The sequence below is a fragment of the Papilio xuthus genome, unplaced genomic scaffold (assembly GCF_000836235.2).
Source record: "Papilio xuthus unplaced genomic scaffold, Pxut_1.1 DF826938.1, whole genome shotgun sequence".
NCBI classification, from domain to species: domain Eukaryota; kingdom Metazoa; phylum Arthropoda; class Insecta; order Lepidoptera; family Papilionidae; genus Papilio; species Papilio xuthus.
The window spans coordinates 4142411-4154920 of record NW_013531711.1 but is presented as its reverse complement, the minus strand read 5'-3'; the positions used below and the strand labels follow the sequence as shown (position 1 = coordinate 4154920).

The following is a 12510-nucleotide window of genomic DNA, read 5'->3' as shown; positions in this document are numbered from 1 at the left end:
TTCGTCATATTGTGGGTTTCTGAGACCAAAATCTTCGTATAAAATATATTGTTATCTCTGATTTATCTAATTTAATGCAAGAGATGACGATATACTTTTTACAGATTTTTGTCTCGGAAACCAACAATGAGATAGATTGAACCCTCTTAATAATAGGCTTAATGCTAGGTTTTAAATAACTTCCGACACATTAACAAAGTCTATAGAACGTATCTACATACTTGTAACACCCAAGAAGTTAAGTCAACGAACTAACCCAATTTGGCAAAAGTTTTAATTTACGATTCTAGTTAGTCAGGAGCCTTGTACTCCGTAAAATTGTATCGTACTTGTTAATTTAATGTTTTTAATTAGAATTACGTTTTAAGATCACCAGGTTTTCATTTTATTTTATTTAAATTATTGAACAAACGAGACTTTAAAATGTGAAGGTCCTTTTCTTAGGTTTTAGGTAAGTTTCAAGAGTTTTTTGATACCGCGCAGACGGAGTCGAGTACGATAGCTAGTGGGTCATATAAAGAAAAAACGTTACGCGTCCCGCCCTTAGAGAATCGTTTGTTAAATCATTGAAATTAACGACTGTGTAGTTTGCAGAAATATAAATTGCTTACTAGATATTTTCTCTGGCGGTGAATTCACAAGTGTCGCCCATGGGACAGGTAATTCTTGTTCCCCTCTCTTCGTTAGTGTATACCGATTGCTGATAATCGTTTTCCACACCCTCACCAAGTTAACTTCCGATTTATTTTACCGTTATTATTATTATTATAACAATAACTTTTGTAAAAACCTACATTGTTCATAGTAAAATCGTTTATTTTTAAACTAATTTAATTTATGAAAATGATTTTTCTCTACTCTTTATGATACTATTATAACATTTAATTTTTGAGATATTGACGATAATTGTAACAAATGAATTCAATGAAATTCAAAACGTTGCGTATTACACCAATCAAGTATAGAAATACTAGCTGTCGCTCGTGACTCGCGACGCGTGAAAGGACCTTATTAGTAGTCTATGTGTTCTACTTACATCCATGCCAAATTTCATCGAGATCCGTTGAGCCGTACGGAAGATCCAATAAACATCCATGTTTTCATCCATCAATCCATCCAATCATTCGAATTTATAATATTAGTAGGATAGATTAGATTAGAAGTTGGTAAGATTGTCTTTTAATATTACGCTAAACATTTGCAGTGTTCTTTACTACAATTCAACATTAATTCTAACTATCCAACATATCGCATATATTTATCATGACTACCAACGCCTTCGTGTTGTGTGCAGGAGGCTTTATGGATATGTGTGCAAGCATATCAATTTCACTTTGAGACCAATAAGCTTATTAGCAAACAAGCTTCGCATTCAATCATTGTGCTAAATGTTATGCAAGCCGTTCTATTACTTAATACTAGCTGTGCCCGCGACTTCGTTCGCGTAAAAAACTGTCTTTGTGCTGCGCGTAGTAATAGACAGTAATTGGACATTGCAAACAGACATACAGACAAACAAAAATTTGAAAAAAGTATTTTGGTTTATGTACCGTATATTCATATACATGTTGTAAAAACCGGTTATTGCAACATCACAAACACACAATCTAATTTCATTTATATGTATAAATATAAATTATAGCAAAGCATATTACGATATATTTCCTAAACAAATATTCAAGTGACCGCACACGCAGCTATAATACATATTTCTATGACGTCACCATCTTAAATAAATAAATAAATAAATCTTATACCGTAACTTATATTATCGCCTCTTAACAAATGAAAACTGTGGAACAAAACAGAATAGAGAATTGAAAAGAGCAGAACAGAGAACGGAAATGAAAACAGTGTAGCTTAAAGACTGTATTTCACGAGGACAACGAAAGACGACTTCGATGTCGACGAAGTCGCGGGCACGGCTAATAATATTATAAATGCGAATGTTAAGATGAATGGATGGATGTTTGAAGGTATCTCCGGAACGGCTGTATTGATCTTGCTGAAATATGGTATAGATGTAAAACATAGTCTGGAAGAAAGTATAGACTAGTATTAAGTTTATTTTCAAATCCACGCGGACGAAGTTGCGGCCACAGCTAGTGCTTAAATAAAATATATATAACACCAGTTCCTGTTACCCTTGTCTTAATATTCATGAAGTACCATCTTATTAATTCACATAAAACGGCAGCGCGAGAACGTAGATGTAGACTTACATCTCGTTCTTGTTTACTTTTGTAACAGCTTGCATTAATATACTTACTGCGCAAAGACCCTATTTCCACTTAAATATTATCCACACACGACCGCTAGTCAGGTCCGCGCCAGTACACTTGCGACTGGCTAAATAGTGGCCGGTCACTCAGTGGAAAAGAAGTCTATTCCTCTGAATTTATATGATAATATTATACTAGTCTTTCCCAAAGTGGGCGATATCGCCCCCTTGTGGGGACTGCAGGTCTCAAGGGGGGGCGGTAAGAGACCCAGAAAGAAAATGGGGACGTTGTGTAGAGGCCTGGGGGTGATTTGTAATTTTATTTAGCTAGGAGACCTCTTAGACAACGACCGCATGAGCTCTCGACTCTCAACAACAATAATTAATTAATTTAATTTGAAGTTATAGTGGTTTTTAAAAATGTGAAAATATGGGGGCGCTAAAAAAATATTTATTCTCAAAGTGAGCAGTAGACAAAATAAGTTTGGGAACCACTGTATTATACGATAGCTGCCACGTATCCTACCGAACAACATCAACTGATAACTCACGCCACTTAAAAGGATAGGCAGATATTACTTTTTAGCTATTTCTAGAATCTAAATTAAATCTAATTGTCTGTATAGCACTGTCCAATTTTTTCTGATTATACATTTTTTTTTTCATTTTCTATTCAATATGAGTAACATGGTTACCGTGTCACATTTTTGAATACAAAATTAGAACAGTACAGTTACAAAGTTATACAAATGGTATTGCGGTGACTGAATTCATTTTGCCGTGTCCTAATTGCGCCTGGGATGAATAGGGTCATGGTTTTCAATGCTCCACTACGACTGTTAACATTTCTGTTAAAACCATGTGTTATTACGCTATACAAAGAATTACATATATTACGCTTCTCTTTGCTCGACTTGATTTAATTAAAAATTAAGCCAATTCGTGTATATCACCTTTCATTAAACAGAATACTGTTTAATCATTAAATTGATAGGTTATCCACTTGTAAGTTCTGTCATATACAGCGGGCACAGACGCATTAATTTCGCTTTGGAACCAATTAGGTAGTTTGCAAACATCCTTTGTAGTTTGCGGACGGGGCACGGACAGGCGTCGTTTCTGATATTACTACGGTACTCTGCTTGTTTGTTATTATTATGTAGATATCGCAGTTTGCTTTGTGCGTGTATTGTACTTACTTTTGTGTTTCGTGGAAGGGTATAAAAATAATAGTCCTATTTTCTAGTCATACTCCTTGTTTCTAGATTATATTTTCAATACCAACATAATGTATCCGTTAACTCTAGCTAAGTCTATGCATTGATTGTTGCTCCTGCAGTTATGTATGCAAAAATATCTGCCCCGGGTGAGGATCGAACTCACGACCTTAAGATTATGAGACTTACGCGCTGCCTACTGCGCCACCGAGGCTATGTATATTTGTAGGAAAAAGTACTCCAAATTAGTAGTAGTAGTTGAATTAATGTTATTCAAATAGAATTAAATTATTATGTAATTTCCAAAGTAAACATTTTCTAATAATTATAGCTATGCTAACTATAAAGCATAATTAAAAATTATTAACTTTCCCAATAGGTAGGTATAATCAAGAGACTTAGAAAGGGGTACATAAAATTTGCACATAAAACAAAATTTTGGAAACCATTCTTTCACATGTGGTGACGCGCATGAATATGGAAAAATGACGACATATTAAAATGTATGAACTTGGCTTGAACGTTAAACCAATAGATATGTCGCAGACATTTTGGAACCTGTCAAAATATTCCTTTTCAATTTTCTGATAACAGTCAAGAAGTGTGCCAAAATACTCGTAGCACAGGTATTATTCTATGCAATTCCGCATTATCTTTTAAGCTTATTGTAAGAAATTATAATAAGATTTTGGGAAATATGTTAGTCTGGTTATTTACAAAAAAAAATATTTTTATTAGTAACAGGTAATCATTTAAATCATTACATGACATTTCTAATTTAAAAGTAAAATCAAAATACTTTTTTGTTAGATTACTGCTCGTTTTATAACAAAGGTAGCAGTTACCTGATGGTACGTCTATCTAAAATCAAGCTTCATCTTCATAATATTTCCTTTACAAAAATGCACCTGTAGGTAACTTCCGTACGAAACGAGATGGATCACCAAATAAATCTCTCACATGTCCAGATGGTCCCAGAGGAACGTGCTACGAAAATACAAAGTCCAATGCCCCTGTTCGGAACATCTATTGTTTCCATTTTATAAAATAAAATAAAAACTATAGACAGTTATAGTGGTTTTTTTAATAACAAAAAAGCATTCATTTATTTTCATAAATTTTATTTATCGAATGTCATATCCTAAAAGCACTAAAGGCATTAATAGATACAATCGTTAATCGTTACAAGCGAAAAACAAACAAATGAATTTGAAGTGTTAAGAAAGTTTATCGTGTTGTTATTAATTATAATTAAGTTATGTAAACAGGACTACAGCAAAATTGTTATTCTATGTATAGCCTCGGTGGCGCAGTAGGCAGCGCGTAAGTCTCATAATCTTAAGGTCGTGAGTTCGATCCTCACCCGGGGCATGTTTTTAACTTATTACCCTTTAATTATTAAATTATTCTTTGAACCTTCATGTTTATTTAATAAATCATGTCTTCTATAAGAACACCCCCTCTGATATGTTTAAGAATTTCGTATTTTTCTAATTTAAATAAAAAAAGGTAAAGGAAAATGCGAGTTCAGACTGAGAAATAAAAGCAAAAGAAACAGTTTTATTTATTACAAAGACAGTTGTAGTTAACATTTGGAATGCGTAAATAAAATTATAGCAGAAAAAAAACCATCGAGGAAAGTTGATTCACTTGCGAAAAGATATTTCCGGAAAGTTTGGACTTTTGTGTAATCAGTGCGGTCTGTTTGAAGTAACAATATTGAGTTACTACTTTTATCAAGTATAGTAACTCAATATTGTAGGAGTTGTGATAGTCGAAAGTTTCGGAAGGATTCAAAATTTGCGAGACGTCGATATCATTTTCTAGTGACTTGGAATTCCTTTTACTACGTATACAGTATGACTCGCAAAAGCATAAGTATTGAAAAAAACTTATAGTTCCCCCGTTATTAACAATTATTTTATTATTTATAGTAACAAAATGTTTCGTGCTTTTTTCAAATTTCTCCGGTAAAGTCATAATAGGGGTAGTGAAACTGCAGGCAAAGTCGCGGAAGACAACTACTAAAATATATTTTAGAACAGCTTACCCCGCCTCAAGCAGCATCTTTGTAAACGAGAAGCAATTAACACCAAGGTTCTCAGTGCTTTGTTCATAATTAAGAAATATTTTCTTTAAAGTCTTTTAACACGTTAAATTTGTCTCAAGGATTCTTAGGTTTACTGAAAATTTTCGCATATAAAAATTTAAAATATTGTAAAGCTCAAACTTAGTTTTCAACTAAAATTATTCTATGTCATGTCATAGTTATTACATATTTATAATAATATAGTACATATTCCTGTCTATTTATAAAAAAAAATATTTATGCAAAAAAAAAATGAATCTTTTAACATCTTGCGGCAATTTATTAAATACTAGCGGACGCCCGCAACTCCGTTTGCGTGGAATTAAAAGAAAATAGTAGCCTATGTGTTCTTCCCCACTTTGTTTTATATGTTTGCCATATTTTATTTAGATCCGTCCAGCCGTTTTGAAAATACCTTCAAAAAACATCCATCTAAACATTCGCATATATTATATTAGTAAAATTCAAATATTAAGAATATCGTTATTGGCGTATACTTAACATCTTGTGAAAGAAAGAAATATACTTTTACTTTCATTTCTTTCAATTATAAGGATTGCATGACCAAGCGCAACAATATGGCGCATCTTACTCTGGTATTTGATGTCTTGCGGTGACCGAGGAATGTTATCCAACAAGAGTATTTGAGTAACGCGAGGCAACTGCATTTCTGACAACATCACAACGCGACATGAACTTGTCGAGAATTTATACGAGACAAGCTGTTCCCGCAGCTTTGCAGTTTATAGCTTGATACTACGTAAACCAACATATAACATGTGTTGAAAATATAACGTCACCATGGCCTTTTTTCAATCTATAGGTAACCTATGTGTTCCTAAGGACTATTTTGCGACAACGAAATAAAATAAACTTAATTACCAATTTAATCGTAAAATAAGTCTTTATCCAGTTCACGGAGTTTGGTCTGAAATTTTGGTATTTCAAGCATTTCAATCGAAAGCGTCGCGTTTGATTATGTAGATAGGACGACCTATTAATATGCATGAAAGTTATTCGAATGTTCAAACGATCGGAGATCCAACGGTCGCCACAGACTTTGACTAAACATCCCAGTTTGGTTTTCATTTTAATTTGTTTATCAAGTCAAAACAATAAGTTTGACTGTCTGAATCTTGTCTAAACTGTGTATTATTTTTAATACACTTAGATTGATAATACTACCATAATTAAGTTTGAGGTGTTAGAAGATATTGTTTACATTACAATTGGTAAAATCAGTGTATACTTACATTTGCGTAGTGGCATAGATATGCGTAACTGTATAGATCCAAACTTTAAAGGGAAAAGCTAATAACAAATACGCGAAATACTATGGTCTTTAAAAAAAAACTTCATTAATATAATAATAACAAATGTAGCAGACATTAATGGAAATTTAATTTAAACTCATTTCTCTTTTAAATTTTTGTTACGACATGCCGTCTTATCTCATTATTTCAGTACTGTAATGGAAAAAGTATTCTCTGTGGTTTGTTTTAATCTTAATTGTTCTTCTTTTAAAAAATTTCTTCTTTAATTTAATTAATCGAATTTACTTCACTTGATTTAATATGCTTGCAACATATGCCAAAAAAGCGTAGTCATTAAAATTATTTCCATTCGCAGACAAAATAAGAGCACAAAGAAAGTGTAGTACTTGAATTAACAGCACAGTTAAAAGGAAATTCGGCAGAACCCAACACAAACATTAGATCTCTGAGTTTCGGTGTTCGAGCAAACTTCATACATTTTAATATGCCGTGAATTTATGCATATTCATGCGCTTCAGATGTGAAAGAATGTTTCCAAATTTTTCACGATTAATTATGATACAGGATGTATATTTTTTATTCCATTTTTTATTGAAGTAAGTAATTATTACGTTTCCATTTTAAGATGCTTTGTACGAATTAAAAGAAATTTGAAATTATTTATTTTAATCGTTTTTTTTCTCAAAGTAAATCTACGGAACCAACATCACAATTACGATCTTTTTAATTCTCTGTTTCCAAAAAATAAAAGCTTTGAATAGCACCAACACCAACTAATGAGAAAAATCGACATAAAAATATTATTTGAAGCTTTACGTACTATGCGCCGTAACGACGCCCGGACTTGTTTAATTTGATTACTGCTTTTGTGAAAATAAAATAAAATGAACGACAACTGGAAAATAAAATACGATTTTTAACGAGGTTATTTAAATGAATCATATTTTTGTTTACAATAAATTCGATCCATAGTAAACTAAGTAAAAGAAAATAAAAATTAATTTTTCGTGTATTTTTTTAAATTAACAACAAGCAACAAAGGGTCCTAATATCTTAAATTGAAGAATGAATAAAGCTAACATTGTAGTATTAATTTAAAACTAGTCTATTCAACAAACATTATCATGTTTTTGCTAATTTCCAAAACTGCGTCAAAGGCTATTCGGTTGATTTCTTATAACGACATAAATCTATCTTTGTAATGTTTTAATTTTAAGGTTATCTTACGGTTATAGGCGCGGTAAGGGGACTTTATCTGAATATGTTCGATAGAAATTTAAAAAACAAAGGTCTAAACTGTAATTTCGTTGAATCCATTCAAGAAACTCTTCTATATGTGAACTGTGCAAAATTTCACCTCATAATTGAACACAAAGCGTGTAACGTAGGAAGTTGATCTTATATTCAAGTCGTAGGAGGTATATAGGTTACGATTGTTACAGTTTATTCAAGAGCTCGGCAACTCGAGCGCTCAAACATTGGATCAAGTGAGTAATTTTTGATGAATTTTGTGAACAGTAGCTCCGAACTACAAGTGTAATAAATGAATAAACCATTGAATTATTTTACCTAACATACTATTGTAAAATAACTTTAGATTACTTTATCAGCCATTTTAGAAATAAAAGTAAAGAACCTTGCAGTTATCGGCTCCATTTAATGTAAAGTCGAGGACATTAATTTCCTACCCTTTTTGATGAAACATTTGTTTCAATAAGATCGAAAGAACAGATGTTCAACCGTAACTCTTATGTTGACAGTCTCCAATTTGACGGTTTGCTAATTGGGAAGTGAATTTAATTCTTTGACTAAATGTATCAATATTAATACTCAGATAAAGCTTTTAATGCTAATGAATGCATAGTAATTATATAGCAAGAATTTGCAGAATACGGCTCATAACTCATCAATTCTAAAAGCGCTTATTACAGGGATTAATAGCCATTACGTTTCAAATTATAAATCTGCTTTAGTTTTTAATCCCCGATGGTTTATTAATTTAAAAGTAAAATTAGAAAAATTATTTTATTTGTATCAAATGTGTTAGGTTAGTAAATTATTTTGTAAGTAATTTACGCTTTTCTTAGGCATGACGTAGAAATTTTAAAAGATAATATAAATTTTAACAGGTTAAATGGAGACACTTTCAAGACTGTGATAGTGAAGCTAAAACGAATTTAAGTTTTAATAGCTCCACTGTTCGTAGTGCCTGACGAAATTGAGTTATTTATTATATTTAGATGATTGAATTTCAAGAGATACGACAGTAGCTAGACGTTAAGAAACTCTAGTAATATTTATGTAGCTTTAATACGATAGACTAAAAGCAATAATCTTACAATGGGAAACTTTAGATGGATTGATGGATGTATGGATGTTTGTTAAATGGTATCTCCAGAACGGCTACATGAATCTCGCTTTAATTGGGCACATATGTAGAGCATAGCCTAGTGCAGTCTTTCCCAAAGTGGGCGATAACGCCCCCTTGTGCATGCTGCAGGTCTCAAGTTGCGGGTTATAGTAAAAGTTTCGTTTAGAATTCTCCATTAATATACATATATAGGTCACAATAATTAATTAATTTTATTTGAAGTTATATTGGTTTTAAACATGTGAAAACATGGGGGCGCTAAAAAAAATATTTATTCTCTAAATGTGCAGTAGACAAAATAAGTTTGGGAACCACTGACCTAGAGGAACACATTACTAGGCATGTAACACCGTGAAGGCAAATTTTTCAAATTTTTTTAACGTAATTCACATTTGTAAATTGACAGATCAATGTTGGCCTGAATTGAAAATAAATCAAGCCACCAAAATTCGTAATCATATATTTCATTTCAAATCTATTTGGAAACTGTGTATAAATTATTCAAGTATATTAGGTAAATATTTAGTTTATGTTAATTTATTTCACATGTAAAGGCAACAGTCTACAGTGCAGCAAACAACGAGCTAATTAGAAAAGTTGCATAGCGAAGCAACCCTGCGGTATACAATAACCACTTAATTTATTTCACCTTTGCCTTAAGCCACTATTGCATTATCTTACCTTGTATGAATTTAAATTGAAAAACTTAAATAAAATAATGCAGTTATTAATCTACCCCTTCTAGTTAGATGGGGTTAGAAATGTAATTAATATTTTGCTTTATGCTATAGCTAGGGTATTCCCTCTTAGTATGTAGATATGTTAGATTTACTGTCATACTTAGTATATATGTGTGATTTGTTGGTTATATAGACCTAATGTCATCATCATCAGCTCACTATATGGCCCAGAACCAACTATATGTCAAGGGTGACTTAAGCCATAGTCAACCACGCTGGCCCAGTGCGGGTTGACTTCACACATAACTTTGAATTTCTTCCCAGATATGTGCAGTTTGCATCACGATATTGTCCTTCACCGTAAGAATATTGGATAAATATACATTTGTGAATCTCAAATCAAAAAACACATTGTTACATGGCGAGATTCGAACTTAGGAGCTGCAAGATTACTAGTCAAGTGTATTAACCCCAAAGCCACCGACGCTCCACCCACCCACGTTTGTAATATGTGCAAAATAGCATACCAACAGAGAATAGTATAGTTGTGTAATATTGGGGAAATACTCCGTTTAATCCTCGACCACAAAGTACAAAGCGTGTTTGTAAACAAGCTTATTGCTTTCAAAGTGAAATTGATGCGACTGTAAACAATGGACGTAATACACGCGACAAACGACTCGTTACCGATCCAATATTAAACTTAATTAATTTGTCATCAGCTCATCAGTAATAAGAAAATAATATTTTTAATCTGTCATCAATTATATTAAACACTAGCTGTCGTCCGAGACTCCATCCGCAAAGAATTTAAAAAGAAACATACTGAAATAAAAAACATTCTTAAACAAAATGCACTAAAAAGTAACAAAATAATGTCATGAACAAACACTGGAGAAAGTAATTAGTTTCTTTTCTTTCTTGAAATATGTGTATACTTTACAATTATTGTTATTTCGTAGTCGGTGTCCGCCTGATGTCTTAGACCTATTTTCGTCTAAGATAGACCTAGACCGAAACCGACTCCTCCTTCTTTTTGAAGTCGACTAAAAATAACCTATGTCTTCTTCCAGACTACGCATTACATCTATGCTAAAATTTCAATGAGATCCGTTGAGCCGTTTAGGAGATACTTCTAACAAACATCCATTCATCCATCCACCCATCCATCTAAACATTCGCATTTATGATATTCGTAAGATTACTTAATTTACTCTTAACTGAAGATATCTATAATACAACATGGATATTGAATAGAGAGGTTAGTGTGAACTATTAAGCTGCTACAGCAAACTTTCTTAATTAACTCTGTTGTCTGCGTGAAGGTAATACAGAGGGCTTGTTATTGTTACTGAAGGCAATTTTTGCACGTCTTTATTAACGAATGATTATTGTCTGTGTTTGCGAAATAAAGCGTTTAAACGTTACTCATATATCTAATTGTTGTAAATGATAAAGTCGTTTGTGTTTTAAACGTAATGGAATAAAACTGTATTTTATAATTGAAAAGATGGAATTACTATTACAGTACAAAGTTGGGCATAAACATAGCCATATGTAACACTTTTGTATAAATCTTTTATACAATGCTATAAAAAACGACTTAAAATATACCTATAGGATAATTAAATAACCATTTCATAGCGCGAGTCAGTCAAAGTGATTGATGTTTTCACAACTTGCTACAAAAGCACGAAATGTGTTTGAAAAAGTAATTACTAAAATTTTCATACAAGTAGCAATGGTTTGGGCGTAGGCAGTTTAATTAGTTTTGACGGCACACGAAGGTAATTAAAGGAGATTTTACCTACAGCTATAAAAGGTAATGAGAATAAATTTCTTATTGCAAAAATTGTAAATTAATCATAAATAACTCGAATTGAAATAAGTCGACATGATGTTGAATGCGTCGAATATCACTCTAAATATTGAAGCATTTACGTTTTAACGGACAGAAATCCATACGAATGTAGACGAATGGATGTGGGGACTACATGTAAATCGAAATAAATTTATGCACGAGTTACATGATTCAATGGACTAGTATTTACTCTTGCTTTATTAGTCCATTGGTATTTTATAAAAGAAGTAATTTATTTGCTGGCAATAGATAAAAAAATCAGAAACAAATGCAAAAACTCCTAAAGATTACTGATATTAAAGTTTCAGTTTTGACTCCTAATTACTTAATTGCTATTTCATTTTCTAATCTAAATTGTCTTATGAAGTTTTGAACCGCACTAAACAGAGAATAAACGCCATCACTAACAAATTCAATTTCTTACTTAATAGCTTTTAACATTTACTACAAATATAAGTTTTTACATAAGGGAATAATTTAATAGCGACGCAGAAAGTTGCAATAAAGTTTTAGCCTAAAGCTATGACAAGCTACTCCCATTTTTAATTTAGCCATGCTCACAATATTGTTCATTTGAACACGCTGGCTGAAGCTTCAATGTTCGAGCGGGCTCTTTGTATCGGGCGCATCTATTCATTGGATTCTCGAATCAGCAGTTGACTGCGCCGCACAATATCGGCCGGCCCTTGTAAGTTGCAAGCTACAAGCTGACGACAAATTCGTACGATTTAAGTTATCAATAGGAACGCCAATTTCAGCTAAAAGCTTTTGGTACTGCACTTTTATAAATTGACTGT

The 12510-nt window shown here is 32.4% G+C and overlaps 2 non-coding genes across 2 annotated transcripts; one reads left to right on the top strand and one right to left on the bottom strand.

Moving 5' to 3' along the window:
* Nucleotides 1-3579: 3579 nt before the first annotated feature.
* Nucleotides 3580-3652, bottom strand: TRNAM-CAU (transfer RNA methionine (anticodon CAU)). Its single transcript has one exon. It is a non-coding gene; the product is annotated as a tRNA-Met (tRNA).
* Nucleotides 3653-4736: 1084 nt separating this feature from the next.
* TRNAM-CAU (transfer RNA methionine (anticodon CAU)) lies at nucleotides 4737-4809 on the top strand. Its single transcript has one exon. It is a non-coding gene; the product is annotated as a tRNA-Met (tRNA).
* Nucleotides 4810-12510: the final 7701 nt, after the last annotated feature.